This window comes from Monodelphis domestica, chromosome 2, assembly GCF_027887165.1.
Source record: "Monodelphis domestica isolate mMonDom1 chromosome 2, mMonDom1.pri, whole genome shotgun sequence".
Classification (NCBI taxonomy): Eukaryota; Metazoa; Chordata; class Mammalia; order Didelphimorphia; family Didelphidae; genus Monodelphis; species Monodelphis domestica.
In genome coordinates, this window is record NC_077228.1 from 160,292,192 (window position 1) to 160,307,485 (window position 15,294).

At 38.7% G+C, this 15,294-nt stretch overlaps 2 long non-coding RNA genes across 4 annotated transcripts in view; one reads left to right on the forward strand and one right to left on the reverse strand.

Annotated features, from left to right (window-relative positions):
• Nucleotides 1–15,294, reverse strand: part of LOC103093933 (uncharacterized) — a 314,761-nt gene that overhangs the window by 235,934 nt on the left and 63,533 nt on the right. The gene's annotated exons all lie outside the window — the stretch shown is intronic.
• LOC103093282 (uncharacterized) overlaps nucleotides 1–15,294 on the forward strand; it is a 53,781-nt gene that overhangs the window by 26,936 nt on the left and 11,551 nt on the right. Inside the window, exon 2 of the long non-coding RNA XR_461864.3 lies at nucleotides 10,843–11,085. This is a non-coding gene — a long non-coding RNA (uncharacterized LOC103093282). The remainder of the gene's footprint in view (nucleotides 1–10,842; nucleotides 11,086–15,294) is intronic.

Here is a 15,294-nt window from a genome sequence, read left to right on the forward strand (position 1 = left end):
CAGTCATCAAAACAATTTGGTACTGGCTAAGAAACAGAAAGGAAGATCAGTGGAATAGACTGGGGAAAAGCGACCTCAGCAAGACAGTATATGATAAACCCAAAGATCCCAGCTTTTGGGACAAAAATCCACTATTCGATAAAAACTGCTGGGAAAATTGGAAGACAGTGTGGGAGAGACTAGGAATAGATCAACACCTCACACCCTACACCAAGATAAATTCAAAATGGGTGAGTGACTTAAACATAAAGAAGGAAACCATAAGTAAATTGGGTAAACACAGAATAGTATACATGTCAGACCTTTGGGAGGGGAGAGGCTTTAAAACCAAGCAAGATATAGAAAGAATCACAAAATGTAAAATAAATAATTTTGACTACATCAAACTAAAAAGCTTTTGTACAAACAAAACCAATATAACTAAAATCAGAAGGGAAACAACAAATTGGGAAAAAATCTTCATAGAAACCTCTGACAAAGGTTTAATTACTCATATTTATAATGAGCTAAATCAATTGTACAAAAAATCAAGCCATTCTCCAATTGATAAATGGGCAAGGGAAATGGATAGGCAGTTCTCAGATAAAGAAATCAAAACTATTAACAAGCACATGAAGAAGTGTTCTAAATCTCTTATAATCAGAGAGATGCAAATCAAAACAACTCTGAGGTATCACCTCACACCTAGCAGATTGGCTAACATAACAGCAAAGGAAAGTAATGAATGCTGGAGGGGATGTGGCAAAGTAGGGACATTAATTCATTGCTGGTGGAGCTGTGAACTGATCCAACCATTCTGGAGGGCAATTTGGAACTATGCCCAAAGGGCGACAAAAGAATATCTACCCTTTGACCCAGCCATAGCACTGCTGGGTCTGTACCCCAAAGAGATAATGGACACAAAGACTTGTACAAAAATATTCATAGCTGCGCTCTTTGTGGTGGCCCAAAACTGGAAAACGAGGGGATGCCCATCAATTGGGGAATGGCTGAACAAACTGTGGTATATGTTGGTGATGGAATACTATTGTGCTAAAAGGAATAATAAAGTGGAGGAGTTCTATGGAGACTGGAACAACCTCCAGGAAGTGATGCAGAGCGAGAGGAGCAGAACCAGGAGAACATTGTACACAGAGACTAATACACTGTGGTATAATCGAACGTAATGGACTTCTCCATTAGTGGCGGTGTAATGTCCCTGAACAACTTGCAGGGATCCAGGAGAAAAAAAACACCATTCATAAGCAAAAGAGAAACTATGGGAGTGGAAACACCGAGAAAAAGCAACTGCCTGTCTATGTCTACAGAGGTTGAGGGGACATGACAGAGGAAAGACTCTAAATGAACACTCTAATGCAAATACTATCAACAAAGCAATGGGTTCAAATCAAGAAAACATCTAATGCCCAGTGGACTTACGCGTCGGCTATGGGGGGTGGGGGGAAGGAAAAGAAAATGATCTATGTCTTTAACGAATAATGCTTGGAAATGATCAAATAAAATATATTAATAAAAATAAATAAATAAATAAAAATATATAACCTCCAGTCTCTGTAAAGTTCCTTGGGTTTTTTATCCATTTAGATGCCTATTGTCAAAAGGCAGAAGATTGATAAGGGCTAGGCAATGGGGGTTAAATCACCTGCCCAGAGACACACTGCCCAGAAGTATCTGAGGCCAGAATTGAACCCAAGACTTCCTGTTTCTAGGCCTGGCTCTGAATTCACTGAGCAACTGAGCAGCCTTCCTATAGTGAGGGTGGATTTTAGGAATCTCAAATTTGGCTAAAGAGTTGCAGGGAGCTGAATTTTCCCCCTGACTCCCAGCTGAGCTAAGTGAAAGAATCAATAATCGAAAGATATCCTTTTAAAGTAGCCATGCTTTAAGTTCCTGTTTGGAAAAGTCTCTTCCTTCTCCTCTTTCTCCCCACCTGTGATCCCCTGCCCCAGACCACGTAGAGGCTAATTGTAGCCTAAAGAAAAATCACTCCAGCTTTTTACCAGCTGGTGGAAGTGAGTCCTGGACCTAGGACAAGTAGTGATCTGATTCGAGGCTAGAGTTTTCTGGGCCCTGGCAGGAGGGTCACCAGGTGATCGAGAGCAAGGTCCGGATCACTGGAGTGGAGGAGTAGGCACAGGAGCCAAGCCGGGCCGGGCTGGGTAGGAAGGGCAGGCACCAGGTGAGAACAATCTGGGTGTAGATTGCAGGCAGGAGTGAGATGAGTCAAGAGGCTTGCTAAAAAGCCTTGGAGAAACATGGCTTAGAAAATCTAGGCACTAGCTATTAAAAGCTGAACTTAGTAAAGATTTAGGAAAGTAAAAAAGATTGAGGGTATTTCATCACAACGGACGTGGTTCTCCAAACCTATAACAGTTAAGATTAGTTTCTCTGCTAAAAGTATTATATTTTTATAAGGTTTATTAAAGATTAAGAAATAAAAGAAAATACAAAATGAGAAAACACATGCCTAGGCACAACCTCTTACTCTACATCTTGCCTGCTAGGTATAGAGCCGCATGTGCTTGGAAACGGAAGCAGGGAGGGAGGGAGGCAGTAAAGTCAGTTTAAATACCCATTTTGTTCTCAGCCCAGGTGGGTATTTCAGTTGGGATTTGGGGGAATTCTGGGAACTACCAATGACTTCTGGGAATTTAAGTCCAGGGTTCAAATCTCCATTTTTACAATTTTTGGTTTTTTTTTGGGGGGGGGGGTTTCCTTTGTTTGAGTTTTGTCCAGTATTTCCTCCGTAGCCTGTGTTTTTCCTCCATCTCAAGGGTCACTGCTTTCTTTTTAGAATCTTTGGAGGGATTTTGAGCCTCCTGTGCATGATTAGCCATTTTTCTAGATGTTTTCCCTTCCCTCTTTAGTCAGAAATCTGAGTCAGCTGAGCAGCTTCTCTGTGTATGGAGTTAGGGAGCAAGGATTTTGCCAGGGGAAGGCTTTAAATTTTCAGCAGTCCGTTGCAGCTATTCTCAGTGCCTCCCTCCTAGGGATGCTCAGGTTCTGCATTTTCCTGCCTGCTTGGGTTTCTGGTCTAGCAGATTTCAGGGGTAAGACCCGGGGGGGGGGGTCCGAGTCAGCTCCCAAGGACACAAAAGTGTCCCATTTGCTCCAGGAGCACTCCTCACTCACTCCCTGGCTCTGGCATGCACACTGGCTCTGGGAACCTAAGGTCTGCACTCTCTTGTGCACTGGGGTTTTCTGCCTAGCTGCCTTCAGGGGTGGGTCCCCTGCTGTCCTAGTCAGCTCCAAGGACCCAGAGGTGAACCCTTTCTCACTTCAGAAGTTCAAATCTGACCTCAGACACTTCCTGGCTGTGTGACCCTGGGCATGTCACTTGACCCCCATTGCCTAGCCCTTACCACTCTTCTGCCTTGGAGCCAATACACAGTATTGACTCCAAGACAGAAGGTAAGGTTTTTAATAAATAAATATATATATATAATTTTAAAAAATGATTTTTAAGTTCTTTTGGGGTAGTCCTTGTTGGTATGTTGGGGAGAGTAAGTAAGCCGAGTTTAGCTTGCCACCATGAATTAACTGGAAGTCCTTTCTATTGTTTTCAATAGGAATGAGTGTTGTATTTTGTCAAAGGCTTTTTCTGCATCTATTGAGATAATCATGTGATTTTTGTCTATTTGCTTGTTAATTGGTCAATTATGTGGAAGGTTTTCCTAATAGGACTTAAATACCCCCTCTCCTTAGACTGGGCCAAAGGCCCAAGCCCTTAGATAGCTGAGGCAAAGAAAAGAGATCAGTCCCTATCACTCACGTGACCAAAATGGAGAAACAGTCTCAGGGGCCTCCACCTCCAGCCTCCCTCTCAGATCTCTCCAGGAGCTCTCCCTCCAGGACCTCTCTCCTCTCAGACTCCTTCAGAGCAAAACCTCTCAGAGCAAAACCTCCTTTTCACCATCCTCAGACCCCGCTATCTTTAAGGAAACCATCTAAGTCCCCTCCTCTCAGTTCTCACATTTACCAATCACTGTCGATGTCTCCCCTGTGCCAATGGTGGCTCTAGCTTAACCCAGGACCGCCCAGAGGTCTATAGCCTTTGCATATGTCTGTTGAAGGTCATATTCTCAAATAATTAAATCTTGATCTTTGCTGCAGCCCTTCCTAAATCCTGTTACTCTGAGTAGGGTGGAGATTGTAAGTTCCAAGACCTGGTTCTGTCATTCCAAGTATCTCTATTGTATCAATTCTAAAATCAATCATGACTCAAAGAACTTCCTGTTCTATGCTTAAGCATAGGTCAAAGCCCTTTCCATTGTTTAGCAAAAGGTTTCTGTCCTAAAGTAGTCTTAAGTAGGGAGGAGAAGGATCCTCCCATGCCAAGGAGTTTCACATTCCAATAGAGTTCTTACTATCAGTAGGAAATTTTTTCAAGTATGAAATTTCCCAATGGGGAAATTTCCAACATTCATAAGTCTAAGAAATTTTAAGGTTTACAATGGTATGAATTCTACATGGTCATAGTGAATAACCCTCATGATCACTTGCTGGAGTCTTTTTGCTAGTATCTTATTTAAGATTTTTGCATCTATATTCATTAAGGAGATTGGTCTGTAGTTTTATTTCTCTGTTTTTGACCTACCTGGCTTTGGAATCAGTACCATATTTGTGTCATAAAAGGAATTTGGTATAACTCATTCTTTGCTTATTCTGTCAAATAGTTTGTATAATATTTGGATTAGTTGTTTGAATGTTTGATAGAATTCATTTGTGAATCCATCTGCACATGGGGATTTTTTCTTAGGGAGTTCTTTGATAGCTTGTTCAATTTCTTTTTCTGATATAGGGTTGTTTAGGTAGTCTATTTCTTCCTCTGTTAATCTAGGCAATTTATATTTTTGTAAATATTCATCCATATCACCTAGATTGCCATATTTATTGCCATATAATTGGGCATAATAATTTTTAATGATTGCCTTAATTTCCTCTTCATTAGAGGTGAGATCTCCCTTTTCATCTTGGATACTGTCAATTTGGTTTTCTTCTATCCTTTTTTTAATTAGATTAACCAGTATTTTGTCTATTTTATTTGTTCTTTCAAAGTACCAGCTTCTAGTCTTATTTATTAAATCAATAGTTCTCTGACTTTCAATTTTATTAATTTCTCCTTTGATTTTTTAGGATCTCTAATTTAGTCTTCATCTGAGGATTTTTAATTTGTTCACTTTCTAGTTTTTTAATTTGCGTGCCCAATTCATTAACCACTACCTCTCTAATTTGTTAATATATGAACACAAGGATATAAATTTCCCCCTGAGTACTGCTTTGGCTGCATCCCATAGGTTTTGAAAGGATGTCTCATCACTGTCATTTTCATCAATGAAATTATTTCTATGATTTGTTCTTTAACTGATTTTGGAGAATTGTATTGTTTAATTTCCAATTAATTTTTTATTTGCCTCTCTATTTACCCTTACTAATTATCATTTTCATGGCATTGTGATCTGAGAAGGTTGCATTTATTATTTCTACTCTTTTGAACTTATTTGCAATGTTTTTATGCCCTAGTATATGGTCAATCTTTGTGAATGTACCATGTGCTGCTGAAAAGGTATATTCCTTTTTGTCCCTATTTATTTTTTCTCCACATATCTACTAACTCTAATTTTTCTAAGATTTCATTCATTTCTCTTAGCTCTTTCTTATTTATTTTTTGGTTTGATTTATCTAGTTCGGATAGACGAAGGTTCAGGTCTCCTACTAGTATAGTTTTTACATTTCATCCTTGAGCTCCACTAGTTTCTCCTTTAGAAATTTGGATGCTATGCCATTTGGTGCATACATGTCAAGTAATGATATTTCCTCATTGTCTATACTGCCTTTTATCAGGATATAATTACCGTCCCTATCTCTTTTAACTAGATCTGTTTTTACTTTGGCTTTGTCAGATATCATGATTGCTACTCCTGTCTTCTTTTTATCAGTTGATGCCCAATAGATTTGGCTCCATCCTCTTACTTTTACCCTATGAGTGCCTACCTTCCTCATGTGTGTTTCTTGTAGACAGCATTTGGTAGTGTTTTGGATTCTAATCCACTCTGCTATTTGCTTGTGTTTTATGGGTGAGTTCATTCCATTCACATTCAGAGTTATGATTACCGCCTATGTATTTCCCAACATTTTGATTTCCACTCCTAGTCCTGCCTTTTCTTCTTTCACTATTTCCTTCTACACCAGTGCTTTGTTTTTAATCAGTCCCCCTAATTCTCATCCTTATTTTACTTCCCTTTCTACCCCCCCTCCCTTCTTATTCCACCCTTATTTTATTTTCAGTCTTTTTAAACTACCACCCCAAGGGGGCAGCTGGGTAGCTCAGTGGATTGAGAGCCAGGCCTAGAGATGGGAGGTCCTAGGTTCAAATCTGGCCTCAGACACTTCCCAGCTGTGTGACCCTAGGCAAGTCACTTGACCCCCATTGCCTAGCCCTTACCACTCTTCTGCCTTGGAGCCAATACACAGTATTGACTCCAAGACGGAAGGTAAGGGTTTAAAAAAAATAAACTACCACCCCAACTCTCTCCCTCCCTTTTACTGCTTCCCTCCCCATGAGTTCATTTGTTACCTGTCTACTCCCCTATAGGGCTCAAATCTATTCTCTGCCCCCAATGGATTGGATCATTCTTCCCTCTTTGAGTCTATTTCAATGCACATAAGATTGAGTATTTCCTATCTCCAACCTCTTTACCCTTCCAGTGTATTCATGTTCTCCCCCTTCCCACCATGAGCTTCTTTGTGACATATAAATTTACCCCCCTTTTGTTTCTTTTCCCATTTCTTTTAGTATTAACCTCTTTTTTATCTCTAGTTATATGTATCTATGCATACATATTTCTATATACATATTTATGTCTTGGCATTTCATCCTATACAGTTTGTCACTGTTCCATCTAAGTTCCACCTAGCTGCCCAGGTGATAATAACAATTTTTAAGAGTTACCAATGACCTCTTTTCTTATAGGGATACATATTATTTTAATTTATTGGGACTCTTAAAATAAAGTTTTTTTGTTTTTTGGAGTTTTTTGTTTTTGTTTTTTCTTTTTCCCTCTTTCTTAATTACCTTTTGATGATTCTCTTGAGTTCTATGGTTGGGCATAAAATTTTCTGTTCAGGTGTGGTCTTTTATTTACAAATGCTTGGAATATTTTGTTAAATGACCATACTTTCCCCTGTAAGAATATAGTCAGTTTTGCTGGGTAATTGATTCTTGGCTGTAGACCTAGTTCCCTTGCTTTCTGGAATATCATATTCTATGCCTCTTGGTCCTTCAGTGTAGATTCAGTCAAATCCTGTGTTATCCTCGCTGTGGTTCCATGGTATCTGAATGACTTCTTCTTAGCAGCTTATAATACTTTTTCCTTGGTCTGATAGTTCTTGAATTTGTCTATAACATTCTTGGGTGTTGTCATTTGGGGATTAAGTACAGCAGGTGATCTGTGGATTCTTTCAATCTCCACTTTTCCCTCTTGTTCTAGAATATCAGGGCAGTTTTCTTGGATAATTTCCTGTAGTATGATGTCTAGGATTTTTTCTTTTATCATGGTATTCCAGTAGACCAATGATTCTTAAGTTGTCTCTCCTGGAACAATTTTCTAAATCTTATGTTTTGTAAATGAGGTGCTTCATATTTTCCTCAAATTCTTCATTCTTTTGATTTAGTTTTATAGTTTCCTGCTGCCTTGTGAAGTTGCTTGTTTCTAGTTGTTGTATTCTGGATTTTAAAGTTGGAATTTCATCCCTGGATTTTTGGTCATCCTTCTCCTTCTGGCCTGATTTTCTTTGGAGGTCATCTTTCATTTTCTTTGCCTCATCTTTCATCTTCTTTGCGTCGTCTTTCATCTTCTTTGCCTCGTTTTCAAGCTGGTTAATTTTGGCTTTCGAAACACTATTTTCTTATTTTAGTTCAAGTGCATCTGCTTCTGGATGACTTATCTTACTTTTTAAGTTCTTTTCCCAGTTGTCTTCAGCCTCTCTTAATTGTTTTTTATTGTATTTTGAGTTCTTCCTGAGCCTGTATCCAATTCGCTGGGGTTTCTGTTTTTTTTTTCTTTCTTGGTGTTCCCTCCTTCTCTATTCCGTTTGCTCTTTGTTCATTGCCTGTATAGAAGCTGTCGATTATAATTTCTTTTTTCTTTTTCTGTTGTTTGCTCATATTTACCCCTTCTTTACTCCGTGCAGTTTCCTGCTCTCTTGCTCTTCTCATTTTTTTGTGTGATTTTGGCCTTTTCTTTCAGCCTTTACCCTTGAAACTTTGTCAGAAAATCTCTCAGCACAGTCTGTGGGGGAGGGGTAATGGAGCTTGAGCTTCCCTGCCCTCCTAAGGCTTTGATGGAATTAAGTCCAGCTGGGTTAAACTGGATGTGCCCTGAGGCCAAAACCTCAGGAAGGGGAGGGGGGCAATATGGAGTGTCTCTGCTGCTACAACCAGGTTGCCCACTCTGTGCTCTGTGCTTCTTCTCTAACTGCTTCCCCACTGCCTGTGTTCAATGCTCTGAGCCTGGCACAGCTTTGCCTGCATAGTACTCCCTCCAGACCAGCCTTTGCCCACCCAGAGGTTCCAGTTGCAACGTTTCCCCCTTTCCCTTCCCTAAAAATAATAATAATTATAGCAACAGTATGCACTTGCTGATTTATCAATGTGTTTGATGTAAGTAAAAAAAGAAAATAGGGGGGAAAAGAGGGGGAAAAGTTTTGTTAATTTTCATTTCCCTAATTATTTTTAATTTAGAGATTTTTTTTTCATGTGACTATTGATAACTTTGATTTGTTCCTCTGAAAACTGTCTGTTCATAATGTTTGGCCATTTATCAACCAAGGGAATAGTTTGTTTATTTTTTTTATTAATTTGGCTCAGTTCATTTGACAAGAAATATTTGTGCATTTATGTGTGCAAACCTCACCCCCAAAAGAAAATATCAGAGCATCCTATAAGGACTGGATTTTCATTGGCTATTCTCAATATAACATGCATTCTAACTGCACATATTCTGGCTTCATAGGCAACTAGATGATGTAGTGCATAGAGTGCAGGTCCTGGAGTTGGAAGACTTGGTTCAAATCTGACCTCAGGTACCTGTTAGTTGTGGGAGCCTGGACAAGTCATTTAAACTCTGAGTTTCCTCAACTATAAAATGGGAATACTAAGAGCACCTATTTCTGCGGATTGATTGTGTCTCAAATAAAATATTGGGAAAATGCTTAGCACAGTGCCAGGTACATAGTAGGTATTTTAAAAGGGCTTGTTTTCTTTTTCATAACATATTTCAATTCACTACAAAGCAAAAGACTTTCAGAGGATGGTGAAATATTTATGAGGCATAGACACAAATATATTACCTTTTCTGCTGATGGTAAACCATCAGTAAATCATGTATCTTTGAGAGAAAGAAAGAGGAAAGGGTTTTTTCCCTTTTAATAGTGATAAAAATGAACTCTTTCACCCTATTCCTCTTGTGACAAAGGGTCCAAATTTGTTAAATAACCAGTGAAGGATTAATGATACAGTCTATGTCCTGTGGAAATTCAGACAAAAAGAGAAATATACATTTAAAAGATTAGCAGCCATAAGAAAAAAGCCTCTATATAATTTTTATATGAAGTCTCTGCTGGACACAGTAATTGAACAGAAAGAAACAATGTTATTGCAAATGAATTCATAATTTTCTACATTCTATCTCCAAGAACTAAGTATAGTAACTATACAAAAATAATTACAGAAATCATACGATAAATCTCCTTGAAAAAAAAATTCAAATCACTATTCTTAACAAAATCTTGAGAACCCATGCATAATGCTCACACCCATCCATGAAAAACACATGTACAGTTTATTTTCATTCACGAAGATGTATATATTGTGACCACAAAAAAATATGGTTTTCAAGACTGTGAATTGCCAAAACTGTAAAGATAATTTTAGTGTCTTGATTTTTATCAAAAATAAGTGGTCACTATGGGAAAAATTCCCAAATATGAAATACCCAAGTCAGCCAAATGGCCTAGGCCTAAGCCTTAAGAGAAACTAGTCAGTCTTTTATCCACTCACCACAAGGTTTTGTCCCAAGCAAAACTCCAACTAAGTTCAGAGAGCCAGCTCCTCCACACCAACTCCAAAACTCCAACTAGTCCGAACTCCCACCCTAAGTTTAGAGACCCAGCTCCTTTTAATGAGAAATTTCTCTTATGTCACCTCCCCTAAATTTTCACATCTACCAATTATAGTAGACGTTTTCCCCAGGACTGACCATTCTTAGTTCACATCTTTTGTTCTCACCTTCTCTAGGTAGACTAAAACTTCACACCTCTTTTGTTAAGTTTGCCTTTTGTGAGTTGCTTGACCTTTTAGTGATTAATTTAACCTTTATAGGTACTTAGCATCCTTTTGTATTAGATCTAAAAATAGACCTAGCTTAAGGTTTTAGCTTCACTATAAGTATGAGTTGGGGACTTTTCATTGTTCAGTAAGGAATTTTACAACTTTATCTTCCCCAAAAGTATGCCTATGTATGGGTGGAGTAATGTTAAAATCCCCAATACATTCCTGATCAAGTACCTCCATTTGTTACAATAAGGGAATAGCTTAACCCAATGTTCTAAGGTAGAGTCTGAGCAGTTTTTAAGATTCACAGTATGCAAATCTTAACCTCATGCATGAAGAGTACACATGTAATCCTTACTTTCAAACATGAAGATCGATAAATTCTGACAAACATTCATGAAGATTCCATCTTACTTCCATACATTTGTAAATTTCACTCTTACCTGCATGCACATGTAAAAACCTAACTTGCATACATGTTCATGTGTTCCTGGCTCCTGATTTTTCAGTGTATCCTGATTTGAAGAACACGTCTTCAATCAAGACTAGAAGATGAAGAGTGGCATGCTCACCAGAGAGGAAGACAGAGTTCTACAAGCAGCATAAAAAGACAAAGAAGGACTTTGGAACTTTGGAATTTTGGAACTTCTGATCATGAAGATATGTAAGAATGTGTCATACATGTTAACATCACATATATGCATGCATATGCTACACAGAATTACACTTTAGGAAGATGTCTCATGGAATGGGTAAGTATATAACGTGCATAGTTGCATAACAAAAAACATGCTGATAAAAATGTTTGTGGAAAATTCAAACAGATAAAGATATTTCTTTTCTGCATGAGTTTGCACAGAAATTTAGAATGATGTACATATGTAAATCTGTACTAAGTACAACCTATGTACACATGTAAATACCAAGTTACTAATGAACTAATTTAATTAGAATAGTTTATTAATATTTTAACTACTAACAATAGTGACAGCCTAGTGAATTTGTTCAAGTCTTAGGAAAGTAGAGACTGAAGTATAGAAGTTAGATTGCATTATGATTGTAGGTTAGCATTTGTTAGTATTAGAAGATTTTACTTAGTGAATTTATAAGTATTTGTAAATAGGACAATTGCATATTCTGAATGTTAGTGTAACTTGTTGGAATGATTTGAAAATTATTACTTGATTTGTTGTGATGTAAAAAAACTATGTTCATGTAAATCCCTTACCTAAACCATTTTCCTATACCACTCAGCTTAGCATCTAGGTAGCTAGAATAGCTAAGATAAGTTAGAATTTTGTTATGGGGGGGGGGTAAGGAAATATTTAAGATAGCACAGATTTAAGAATAGAATTATAATAAAGGTAAGTATCATTAAAAATGCAAGGTGCAATTTTTTATAGAAGAAAAGGGGGGAATGTGGAAGAGGCATAGAGGAAGAGAGAATTTCAAGAATGCAAGAAACAAAGCTGGGGGGACCTGATCTGTCAATCAAGGTGAAGATTCCAAAACAGAATGTTCCCAGGAAAGGCAGTTGGGAGCCTAGCCAGAGGAGATGAAATAAAAACTTCTTCTCTGAGAGTTACTGACCAAGGGAGAAACTTCTTCTCTGGGGTTTTCTGACCAAAGGGAGTGACCTGGGTGGCTCTGACAGAGTGATGAAGAAGCTGGGATTTCTAGCTTTGAACTATTTCTCTTGGTTTTAGAGAGAGACTTCTTTGGCTTCTGGCTGAAAGGGGAAGAAGCTGAGAACTGATCCCTGTTAGCTTCTGTCCCAGGCTGAAGGACCCTTGGGGGGCTTCTAGAGTTGGCTGAAAAGAAATTAACTTTTGTTGGTGGTTTTGGAAGAAGAAAGATTTAACAATTGTCCTCCATCTCTCTATCTGTCTATAGGACTGACATTTTTCATAATCCTCCGAATTCTCCTTGCAGATTAGGGACATCCCTCTCACCTCAATCCTCATCCTGTTGTTCCCAATAAACCCCCTTACTTGAGAAAGGAAGAGTGAAGAATATTTTTCTGAAATCTCATAGCTCCCCTGAGTTACTTAGAAGGTGGCTGACTAAGACCTGGGGAGGGGAAAGGGAGGCAGAAGGGCATGGGTGGAAATTGGGAGGTGAAGGATGGTATTGAGGGAGGAGGAGGTTAGGAAAATATCTTGATCTATTAGCCATCAATAGTGATCAATAGGCAAACCCAGAGTAACCCCTCTAGTGGCATCTCTATATCTATCTCTCTCTAGCTGAAGAAATATTTCTATCTCCATTATAACGAGGCACTCACAGGTTCCCTAATATCTCTCTAGTCATTGCCAGAGTATCCAGTTATTGCCACCAGAAATAGTTCCACAGATTATCTACTTTATTATAGTCTAGAGAACAAAGCAAAGCAAAATTAGTCCAAATCTGAAAATCTGATTTCATCCATATCCTCTTTTCACCAACTGAACTATTGGGACATAAGGTACCCAAACAGGTGATGGAGGAGGGGAAGCAGTAGGTATGTGGTGAGTAACAGTTCTCAGCAGCCATCTGTATCCTGCCTGACTCTTTAAGAATCATTCCCCAGTGCCCTGAGGGTGCTGGCCCCTTTTCTCAGAATATCTCATTGCCTTCAGATGCTAAATCTTATGGGGAAATAGGTCCCTTTGAACTTTTCAAAGGTATAAAGGAATGCCTCCCATTTTTATGAGTTTTGTCCTGCTGCAGGCAGAGGAAGTTGCTGTGTGTGAGGAAGGGGCCAATTAGTGCCAAAGAGCCATAAGCTAATCCCTTATGGCACTGCTCTATGAGCTGGGCTTGTTACAGCCTGCCAAAGACAACGTTCCTGAAGCTCAGTTCTTAGACTGAAGCAAAAGAGATGGAGAAGGGGCTTGAGGGCAGAGAATCTATTCGGGCTGTTGTTTTTTGTTGCTGAACTCTGGAGGACACTGGCTAGGTTCAACTGCCTGTAATCATTAGCAATTATGAGAAATGTGCCCCCAAAGAATATATAAACCAAGAGTTCTTAAACTTTTAGTCCCCAGGCTGCCTTTGCCCTCTTAAAATTTACTGAGGATCCCTCAAAGGGATTTCATTTATGTGGATCCTATCGATATTTTACCACCTTAGAAATTAAAAATCATATTATTATAACCTGATTTTTTGGACCTGATAGACCTCCAGAGGGTATTGAGAACTCCTATGAGTACCTGAACCACACTTTGAGAACCACAGATTTCAACCAATATTGATGGTGGGAGAAAATAGGATGGCAAGTTCTTCTTGAATTAGCACCAGCACCTCTGCCTAAATATCCATGTGTTTATGGTAGGATTGGATTCTCTAAATATAGCATTTACTGGCTTAGATCAATAGTACTTCTTGTGGGACCTAACTTGTAGTTAAGATGTCACATTCCTTGCATAGGCCTAATTATTTCCCTAATGAAAACTCAATGTGAAAGAAACACTTAAACATCTCTTTCAACCAATTCTGGGAAAGACTCCATTTCATGGAAGCAAAGGGAACAAATGGGAATTATCTAGAATCAGGCTATATATTCAGAAGCTGCTCCAAACATATCCTAATGCCTGTCTGGAACAAAACAAGTCTACTGATAACTAGACTAGAAATAGATTTTGAAATCTTGGTGTATTATACTGAAGGCTGGTTTTTTTTTCCCAAACCCTTATCTTTTTTCTTAGAATCAATGCTATGTATTGGTGTTCTGAGGAAGAAGAGTGGTAAAGGCTAGGCAATAAGGGTTAAGTGATTTGCCCAGGGTCACACATCTAGGAAGTATCTGTGGCCAGATTTGAAATCAGAAGTTCCTGTCTTGAGGCCTGACTCTCAATCCACTGAACCATCTCCTGCCCTTGTGGGAACTGTTTTGACCAAGTCTGTGACCCTCATAGAACTGCTTTTTGCCTGTAGGTGGGGAAGAGGCAGCACCAGTGGCCTACTCAAACCTGGGCTGACATCTGTCCTTGACCATATGGCACTATTATTTCTTCTGCTCCTGTTATGTTTCTTCTTTCCTGCTCTTGGTTGAATGAGTACTAGAGATAAAATTATTCCAGTTGTGATCCTAAGAGCTTTGAAACACCATAAAAGCTACCAATTGCCAAGCATGGAAAGGAGCTAACAGTGTATAGCAATCTGCTTCACCCAGACCAGCAATGGTCAACCTAATAGCTAAGATGCTATGTTCTCCAAACAAAGGAGTGATTCATTCATCAGCTATGCTATACCCAAAAGTAAACTTTTGAACCTACTTTCCCCAGGGACTGAAGAATAGAGGGTGTATATGCCTTAATTCAGGGCACCATTCTTGTACTTTTGGACTTATTTTATCTCTTCTGCAAATATCTTTTTGAACACTTGTTAATGTTAATTAGTTAATTTATCTTGGTTAATCAAGTCATTAAATTGATAGTGAGTTGCTAATCACTTAGTATTGAGAGGATATTAATTGATTCTAGGTAACTGATATTGGGGGGAAGGTACCAGACTTGAAATAATAGCTTTAGGAGATCTCTACAACTCCTCAAGGATATTCCTAGATCTCTAAAGGGAAGATGGAGACAACCATTCTCTGAAAACCCAATCTCCTAGTGTATAAGCTGGGAAAGTCAGTCTAGAGTCTCACTATAGATAGAATACTTCAGTATCTGAAGAATTTAAAAGTTCTAGGTCTCCCCCAAAGTAGTGAAAGGCTACAAAAGGTAGGCATGAGGATGTTTCAATATAATACCAGTGAATACCTACACCAGAGAAGCATTATACTGGATGACATTAAAGGTATAGAGCCTGAAAAGGAGCTCATCTGTTTATGTGGCAAAATTGAATTGTGGCTGATAGGCAGCCTGATAGCTCTTCTGATAATAACTGTTTGTCAGTTTTTCTAAAACCATGCCCCCAGAGCATAGAGTAGGCCTCCTTGGGAGGATTTATGAAAGGATATGGAAAAGGGTTGAATA